Raw genomic sequence first — 9,395 nt, 5'->3', positions numbered from 1 at the left:
TACGGAGGCAGCATAGACATCATATAGTAAAGACATGCACATTATGGACGCAACCCGATGTAACGCCATTTCGCTATACCGCCAATTTGGCTGTGAACGGAAGGTGGCGGTATAACGAGAGTAGACTGTAGTTATACTATGCAATGAAATTCTTATTCTGTTCATCTCCTAAAAAAACACAACACACGAAAAATGAATAAGAATAGGGGAAAACAATAGCAATATAAAATTAACTATAAAAAAATAATAGATAATAGTGTTAGGTATGATTATGACATCAATATATGTTTGGTTTCAAAACAGTTGACGTAGTGCCTGCTGAGAAAAAACAACTAAATGTTCATTGTAAATTTTGCTCCCCACACCCTGTACATTCACAGTTTAACGCTGAAAATAAAAAGTGGTTGCTAAAAGCACTTTTTCTAGCCATACTTTTCAAACTCCCATTCTCCAGGAGTAAAAATGTAGTTTGAAGTATCCTGCCATGATGAACTACTGTAGTTTTAGAAGCTACACTCGCAAAGTAGCTTCCCAACACTGCATCTGTTCATGCGTAAACCCAAAGGTTTCTTCTATCAGACTGAGCAGAGGGTCTTACCCTGGAGAATGGCTGGTGATCCACAGGTAAAGGTACACTGTTTACCAAAGGTGGTTCCCCAGGGGCAGCTGAAGATGGCGTGGTAGACGTGAGACTGGTCTGGTGGACCGCAGTCCCACGGGCTGACAGCTGACGATCCGATCCCAGGATCCGTGGAAACACTCCAGTTTGGTCTCCCTCTGGAAGTACGAGTCAAAGAAAACACGTAAGAGGCAAGAAGGAGGAACAGGAAAGCTCATTTAGAGGATTCTACTGATAGAACCACAGCAGAAACGAACCATGTAAATATGGAAGAGCGGAAATATAGGAGCAGTTTTAACCCCCCGTAGACTGTTGTAGCGAATTAGCCGCAATATACTATAAACATGCCACTGTTTTTATACCAAAGTGCTGTTCAACAGTCTGTCTGAAGTGTGTTTGCTGGTTTTCTACAATCGCTGATGTTCATGGATCGATTTCAAGTCCTGTTTCTGTAACAGTTTATTAATTAATGACATCCGACTGGTTTTTGACTCATTTTTGTTTTGTTATTGTTTGGAGGAAATGATCAGTAACAGCATCAGTGAAATAATCTACGTACCTGGGATTGGAAATGTGTTTAATTATTATTAGATTAGATTAGATTAGATTAGATTACATTAATTTGATTGGATTAGATTAGTTTACATTACTTTATATTACATTAGATTACATTACATTCATTTTGATTAGATTAGATTAGATTAGATTGGATTAAATTTGATTGGATTAGATTAGTTTACATACTTTATATTACATTAGATTACATTACATTAGTTTTGATTAGATTAGATTAGATTGGATTAGATTAGTTTACATTACATTACATTAGATTACATTACATTAGTTTTGATTAGATTAGATTAGGATTAGATTGGATTAGATTAGATTAGTTTACATTACTTTAGATTACATTAGATTACATTACATTAGTTTTGATTAGATTAGATTAGATTAGATTGGATTAGATTAGTTTACATTACATTACATTAGATTACATTAGATTACATTACATTAGTTTTGATTAGATTAGATTAGTTTACATTACATTAGATTACATTATATTACATTACATTAGTTTTGATTAGATTACATTAGATTAGATTAGATTAGATTAGATTAGATTGGATTGGATTAGATTAGTTTACATTACTTTATATTACATTATATTAGATTAGATTAGATTAGATTAGATTAGATTAGATTACACTGTATAACATTAGATTAGATAAGATTACATTACATCACTTTTGATAAATTTACATTAGATTAGATTAAATTAGATTAGTTTACATTACATTATATTAGATTACATTACATTAGATCACATTGATTAGATTACATTAGATTACATTACATTAGTTTTGATTACATTAGATTAGACAAGATTACATTGGATTACATTAGATTACATTCGATAAATTTACATTAAATTAGATTAGATTCAACTTTATTGATCCTTTGGGCCGAACACATAGGAAATTGCAGTTCCAAAAGCAGCACAAACACTGAGCATACACGCAAGAAATACCACAAAAAAGCAATACAATAACAGAACTACAAAAATATATATATATATAAAAAAAAAAAACTGTAATGAAAACCAAAAAAATGCAATTGCGCACTGGAAAGTACTCATAGAAACAAGTGGCAAAGTAGTAGTAGTAGTAATAAGTATCCTGTTATGTTATATTTTTGTGCAATATGTATATATATAGTTTAATAATCATATACTAAAAGTACTAGTAGAGACAAGTATGTATTATGCTAATTATGCCTAATGTCACTAATGTGCACCATAGCTATTGTATGTCCTGTATTCCATTAATATTACCCATGAAGACCAAACAGGGATGTAAAACCAGAGGGGGGGGGGGGGGTGGGGGGGGGGGTTGATCCCTCCCACCCACCCCCAACAAATCACACCCTGAATTCTTGTAAATAATTGGTGTAAAATACAGTTTTCATCTTTTCATGGTCATCAGATATGACCCATTTGGATGTTCAGAGGCTCCATAGTTACCGTGGAAACACCGTCATCTTCTACAACATTGATTCAGCAGTAAAACCCATGGAGTTTTAATAAATGACAATGGATGGAGACACTTGTTTATATGTTCAGTTATTCATTTTTTTTCTGAAAGAGTCAGTTTTTCTTCAGTTTCTCTGTTTCTAATATAATAACCCTCAACTTTAATCTGAGCTTTTATGAACATCTACATGATCAATGAATTAAATATAGAAAATAACAGACTTTCACCCAAAAAAGAAAATCGAAGAGGAGAATATTACAATAAATGGTGATAAATTACTTCAGAAAGGTTAAATACAGAGAAAAAAAATTCATATGGGAACTGCCACAAAAGCAACACTGGGTCTTTATGGGTTAAAAATCCGATTACTTTAGCATTTGTTAGACAGCCACATATAATAGTTTTTTATTCAACTGTAAATAAATGTGAGCGGATTTCATAAATTAAACTAAAATAAATATTGTGATTTCAGTCCCCACTGTAACTGCTCATGAACCCTTCAACCTCAGACATTCTCATGTTTTTTTTTGGGCTTCGTCTTTGACACATACTGTCATCTGTCAAACTTGGCTCATTAGATATGAAATTCTCTTGGTTCCCATATTTTCTTTTCGGGAAAAAGATGTAAATGAGTCCTGCAGAGGATGCAACCACAATGGAGGGGAAAAAATGTCACAAATGCCTGGAGTATGTTCCTGCAGAATCAGAATTCGGACACTAAACAGACTGTGTTTTCAGTTCCGTGGATGAGTGGAAACGGCGTCTGTGTACCTGGTGTGGTGGACTTCCTCTGCCGCTCAGGACGGTCACACTGAAACCACGGTGACATCTGACCGAGCAGCGAGACGCCTCCCCTCCTCCTGTACACCTGCAGACACACACTCATATAAGACATACACCACATGGACAAAAGTATGTGGACACGTTGGATTCAGGCAGTGGCGATTTCTCATAGACTGCAGTGGAAGCCCGCTTCCCCTAAAATTACGAAAATTAAATGGTTAAATCTGTTCGGATTTGTGTTGACATTTCATTGACTATAAATGTGTTGAACATGTTCATATCACAAGACGAGTTGTTCAGAATCAGCTTTATCACAAACCCAACGGACTCGATGTTGTTCACTTCTCCTCCATTCCCGTGTCTCTGTTTTCTCCTCCATCTCTGCTCAGTGCATTTGTCCGTAGACTGCAGGCGTCTCTGGGCTTCAATGGGACTGAGTGGAACAGTTTTTTTCATTGCCTCTAACTGGCCGGTAAGTGGATAAATGCCACGATGTTGTCCCGCCCCCGGACGCCGGGCGTCTCTGGGGGTGAATGGAGCTGTGGGTGGAGCTCGGCCTGGCGGGGGGTGGAGCTCGGCGGGCGGGACGCCAGAATCGCACATGCTGATTGGAGGATCAGTCGAAAGTGAATCCCGTTTGATTGACAGCTAGTTTCAGATCTGCTCCTTCACTGACACAGTTCAGTTTAATACCAGGACAACCACAGATTCTTTCACGATTATCTCTGGACCTTCTTGCGGTGGTCCGGCCTCTTCCCTGCCTCATCAATCACCACTCACTTATCCTCAACCGCCTCCATGTGTCTCCACCTACTCCCCCCTTCTCCCCTCCTCCCCCAGTCTCTATCTCTATCGCTCACTCTTTTTCCCCTTCTCTACTCTCTCTCTGTAACCCCAGCTGGTCCTGGCAGTCGTCCATCCTCCAGGAGTCTGGGTCTGCTCCAGGTTTCTGCTGTTAAAGGGAAGTTTTTTCCTTACACTGTCACCAGTCACAAGTGTTGCTCCCGGAGGATTCTGTTGGGTTTCTGTAGAATTGACTTAGAGTCTGGTTTGGGACCAACTCTATATATAAAATTCAAGAGAAACTTTTTTGTGATCTTGGCGCTATATAAATAAAATTTGTTGATTGAAGTGATTTCATTGGTTTTCCCCTGTAAGTCGCTTTGGAAAACAAAGCGTCTGCCAAATGCGTAAACATAACATCAACATAATACCGTCGCACCATTCTGCTGTGAAATCAGAGAGAAACCACTACGAAATGGACTTGTTCATTTCTTGCACTGTAAATAAAACACACTCATTGGACTTCTTTCAATTTAACATAATTTCAGTGTTTTCTTGTTTCAGTTCCATTATTTAATCATTTCTTGCTCGAGTTTAATATCGTTTTGTAGATAGTTAAATCAATCATACTGTCGGCTACGTCGCAGTGAAAGGAGCATCTGTTTAAAAAGGCTGAAGTCTTACAACCCACAACACACTGGGCCAAGGCAATCTGAGCAGAGAGGACACTGGTCCAGTCCCTGGAAAAGACGCCTACTTGGTACGATAAGGTCACTGAGCTTTTTCTTAAAAAGGAACGGAGGGCCGAATGTATGTTTTAAATAGAGAGCACATTTACTCCAGTGTTGGTTTCCCTGCACTGGCTACTGGTAACGCGCAGAATTGATTTTAAGATACTCCTCCTCACGTATAAAGCTCTAAATGGAACCGGACAAGTTACATTGCAAACTCACTGATCGATGATGTACAAACTAGAACACTGAGGTCCATCAAACGCAGGGTTACTAGCGACTCCCAGAAATATTACAAAGAAAATGGGGGACGCAGCCTTTACTAACTATGCACCAAAGTTGGAATACAATTCCAAAAGACATTAGAGAAGGCAGTTCACTGAATATATTTAAAACCAAATTAAAACATTTTTATTCTCATTAGCCTTTGAAAGGAGATAAAATATGGGGGTCACATCAGGAACCCGAGGAATGTGCGTTTTTTTATTTTTAGTTATTTTATTGTATTCTGTTTTTATATTTTTATTTTATTGTATTTTTCAAATTTCATCTTATTTCTTGCACTTGTCAAAATTTCATATGTTATACATCAATATTTTAAGGTGTGCTGCTTTTATTTTATTTTATTGTATTTCTCTTCAAATTTCATCTTATTTTCTTGCACTGCAAATTCTATGCATTAATGTGCGCTGTTTTTTATGTTTATTTTTATTTAGTTGTATTTCTAATCAAATGTACTGTATTTTAATATTGTATTTGGTTTTTACAATCATGTGAAGCACTTGGGCTACAATTTCTGTATGAAAGGTGCTATACCCAATACAAGATTTCTTATTATTATATTATTATTATTATTATTATTATTATTATTATTATCTATATTATTATACTATTACCTATTACTATTATTATTATATATTATTAATAAATAACTTGACAATTTTTTTTTTTTTTTTTTTTGATGTAAGCCAACAATGAGCTTCCCCTGTCTGAAAGACGAGCAGCCGCCACTGGATTCAGGTGTTTTTTTCTAACAAATAATAATAACAAATGTCATAATATAGTTTTATATTGGGATAAATATCATTACATTGGTTAGTTTGGTTGAAATTGTTTTTTTGCTTCTAAAATGCCTCAGAGATGGTTTTGACTTAATTTTTCTCAACATTGATTTTGTTTTTTGGGTTTTTTTTTAACCATGACTATGATTTAAATGTTCTTCCTCTAAATTTCTAACATATTTTTCATGCTCTGACTGTAAATGATAATTTTGTGCGACAACTAACCATTTACTTTCTTCACATCTCACTGAGGAAGAAAAATCTCCCATTAAACTTTAAAGAAATATTGATGTTTCTAAAGTATATGGACAAAGTATGTGGACACATTGAATTCAAGTGTTTCTTTTCTGACAAAATAATAAGACAAATGTCATAATATAGTTTTATATTGGGATAATATTGCATTGGTTACTTTGGTTTAAATTGTTATCTTTGCTTCTAAAATGCCTCAGAGATGGTTTTTACTTCATTGCTCTCAACATTGAATTTGTTCGGGTTTTTTTGTCCACACAGTAAAAATGCTTCTCTAAAAACAAAACAAAAAGAAATATAATACAAGATATTTTTGCTTGAATTAAGCAAAAAAATCTGCCCATGGAACAAGTGGTAAGATTTTTTGAAATAAGATTTTCCAGATCTGTTGATAAAAATCAGTTCTTATTTCTCACTGAAAAGTTACTCTTTAGGTAATGTCTTATTTTAAGTGTGATGAGATATTTGGACTAGAAATGAGAAAAATAGACTTGGTAAGATTTAGATTTTTTCCAGTGCATGACTATGATTTTAAATGTTTTTCCTCTAAATTTCTAAAATATTTTCATGCTCTGACTGTAAATAACCATCTACTTTCTTCACATCTCACCATTAAACTTTAAGGAAATATTGATGTTTTTATCTCAAATCCAAGTGCAAAATGTAAAATACAGAAAATAATTATGATGAATCATTTAAGAGAGGTTAAATAGAGAAAAATTGATTTGGAAACTGACACAAAAGTAGCACTGGGTCTATATATTGATGTTTCTATCTCAAATCATCAGGAACAGGACATCTTACAGCTGTAGACATGATGTGTCCCAATACTTTTGTCCATGTAGTTTATAAACATCAATATTTCCCTAGAATATATTCCCTAAAATCTTATTTCAAGAAATCTTACCAAGACAATTTTCTCTTGTTCCACTGGTAGATTTTTTTTTTGCTTAATTCAAGATTTTTTTTTTTTTTTTGCTAAATTCAAGATTCTTTTGCTTAATTCGAGATTTTTTTGCTTGAGTCGAGATTTTTTTTTTGCTCGATTCAAGAATTTTATTGCTTCATTCAAGATTTTTTTTTTGCTTAATTCAAGATTTTTTTTTTACTTAATTCAAGATTTTTATTTTTACTTAATTCAAGATTTATTTTTTTTTTTGCTTAATTGAGGAATTTTTTGCTTAATTCAAGAAATTTTTCTTAATTGATTTTTTTTTTTTTTCTTAATTCAAGATTTCTTTTTTTTTTTTTTTTGCTTAATTCAAGCAAAAAAATCTTGAATTAAGCAAAAAAAAACAAACAAACAAACAAAAAACTACCAATGGAACACGTGAAAATTATCTTTGTAAGATTTCTTGAAAAAATTTTCAAGATCTATTGTCTGAAAATAAGTTCTTATATCTCACTGAAAAGTTCCTCTTTAGGTGATTATGTGTTATTTTAAGTGTGATGGATATTTGGACTAGAGATGAGAAAAATACACTTGGTTAGATTTCGATTTTTTCCAGTGTGTTTACTGTCAGAGCATGAAAATATTTGAGAAATTTATAGGTACAATATTTAAAATCGCAGTCATGGATAAAAAAAAAAAAAAAAAAATTAATGTTGAGAGACATTAAGTCAAAACCATCTCTGAGGCATTTTAGAAACAAAGATAACAATTTCAACCAAACTAACCAATGTAATGATATTTATCCCATATAAAACTATATTATGACATTTGTTATTATTGTTTTGTTAGAAAAGAAACACCTGAATTCAACGCGTCCCAATACTTTTGTCCACATCGCGTATATCAGCTCTGAGGTCGTTGGGTGTCGTTTTCGTTCTTACCTGACGGAGGCGTGGTCTAACTGAGGAGGGCTGCAGTTGTCCATCTGACACGGCTGTCGCAAGCAACTGTAATAGAGATGAAACAAGGAGCAGAGGACGGTTACTAGAGTTAAAGAGAAGCAAAGAGTCAGCGCTAACGCTAAATGAAACCGACACTGAACAATGCAGCTCAAAGGAGAAGAATAGAACTGTGGTCCAATCTGCTGTTTCTGGTTTTCATGGTGAAGAACACAATGACAGCAAAATGAAACGCACAATTTAAGATCTTTAATAGATATTCATTTTGCATAATCACTGTTGACATTATACATTCTTTTCCCAGTATTTTCAGCTCCTAGAAAAATCATTTCCAAAAACAAAACCCTGAAACTAAATAAGACTGGACTAAAACTACTAAATCCCTCAAAATAAAATAAAATAAAACAATTTACATACTCATGAAAAGACTGAAAAGAAACTCAAACCAAAGCCCAAACTGAAAAACAACAAACATAAAAAAAAAATAAAAAAAAAACAGAATATGAAAGGAAAAGAAACTGAACTGATTGGAATTTCTGATTAAGCCATTCAGATGGTACTTTATTTGAACGTGCATTCGACAAAACACACAAATACTAAGTCTGAATGTTTGTCTTAACGAAGTCCTGCTGTACGACTGTCCACTTTTAAAACAACTTTAAAAAAGATGAGAAAAATGTTCATGTCAGTTGTCGTATTATCATAAAAAAGGTCACAAATACGTTTTAAGGCGAATTTCCAGATGGTTACTAATGATTTAGAGTGATTATTTATGGTCAGAACGTGACAAATATTTCAGAAAATAAAAATTTACAATGATAAAAGTCTCACAAAATGTATGTTTTAGATGATAATTTCAAACAAACTAACCCTAAAGATGAAATAAAAGCATTTATTGTCATATTTTAAAATATCAAAGTTATATTATGACATTTTCTGTTTTGTTAGCAGTGAAGCACCTAAATTTAATGTTTTGATGATCGTAAGTGCATATAAACGCATCCAAACCGATTACTAAAATTACCTGATTACTTCTACTTTTTAGGGTGACCATTTTATTTTTAGCATTATTATCTAATTATTTCATTTAATTATTATTGTATTATTTTTTTTATTCTAGCAGTAGATGTGTCATAAAGCTCCTGTGTGTATGTACTTTTTGTCTAATTTATAAAACCACAGGACGTAAAAAGAGGACATTTGGTCAGTCTAATCCAGTGGTTCTTAACCTGGGTTCGATCGAACCCTAGGGGTTCGGTGAGTCCGTCTCAGGGGTTCGGCAAGG

General features: G+C 33.8%; 1 long non-coding RNA gene across 1 annotated transcript; it reads right to left on the bottom strand.

Moving 5' to 3' along the window:
- Positions 1 to 714: 714 nt before the first annotated feature.
- On the bottom strand, positions 715 to 8,155 carry LOC115437099 (uncharacterized). The gene is made up of 3 exons (XR_003937911.1): positions 8,093 to 8,155; positions 3,421 to 3,517; positions 715 to 777 (listed from the first exon to the last, which is right to left on the bottom strand). It is a non-coding gene; the product is annotated as an uncharacterized LOC115437099 (long non-coding RNA).
- Between the last annotated feature and the right edge of the window lie 1,240 nt (positions 8,156 to 9,395).

This window comes from Sphaeramia orbicularis, chromosome 17 (genome assembly GCF_902148855.1).
Source record: "Sphaeramia orbicularis chromosome 17, fSphaOr1.1, whole genome shotgun sequence".
Lineage (NCBI taxonomy): Eukaryota > Metazoa > Chordata > Actinopteri > Kurtiformes > Apogonidae > Sphaeramia > Sphaeramia orbicularis.
This window is presented reverse-complemented; position numbering and strand designations above follow the sequence as displayed.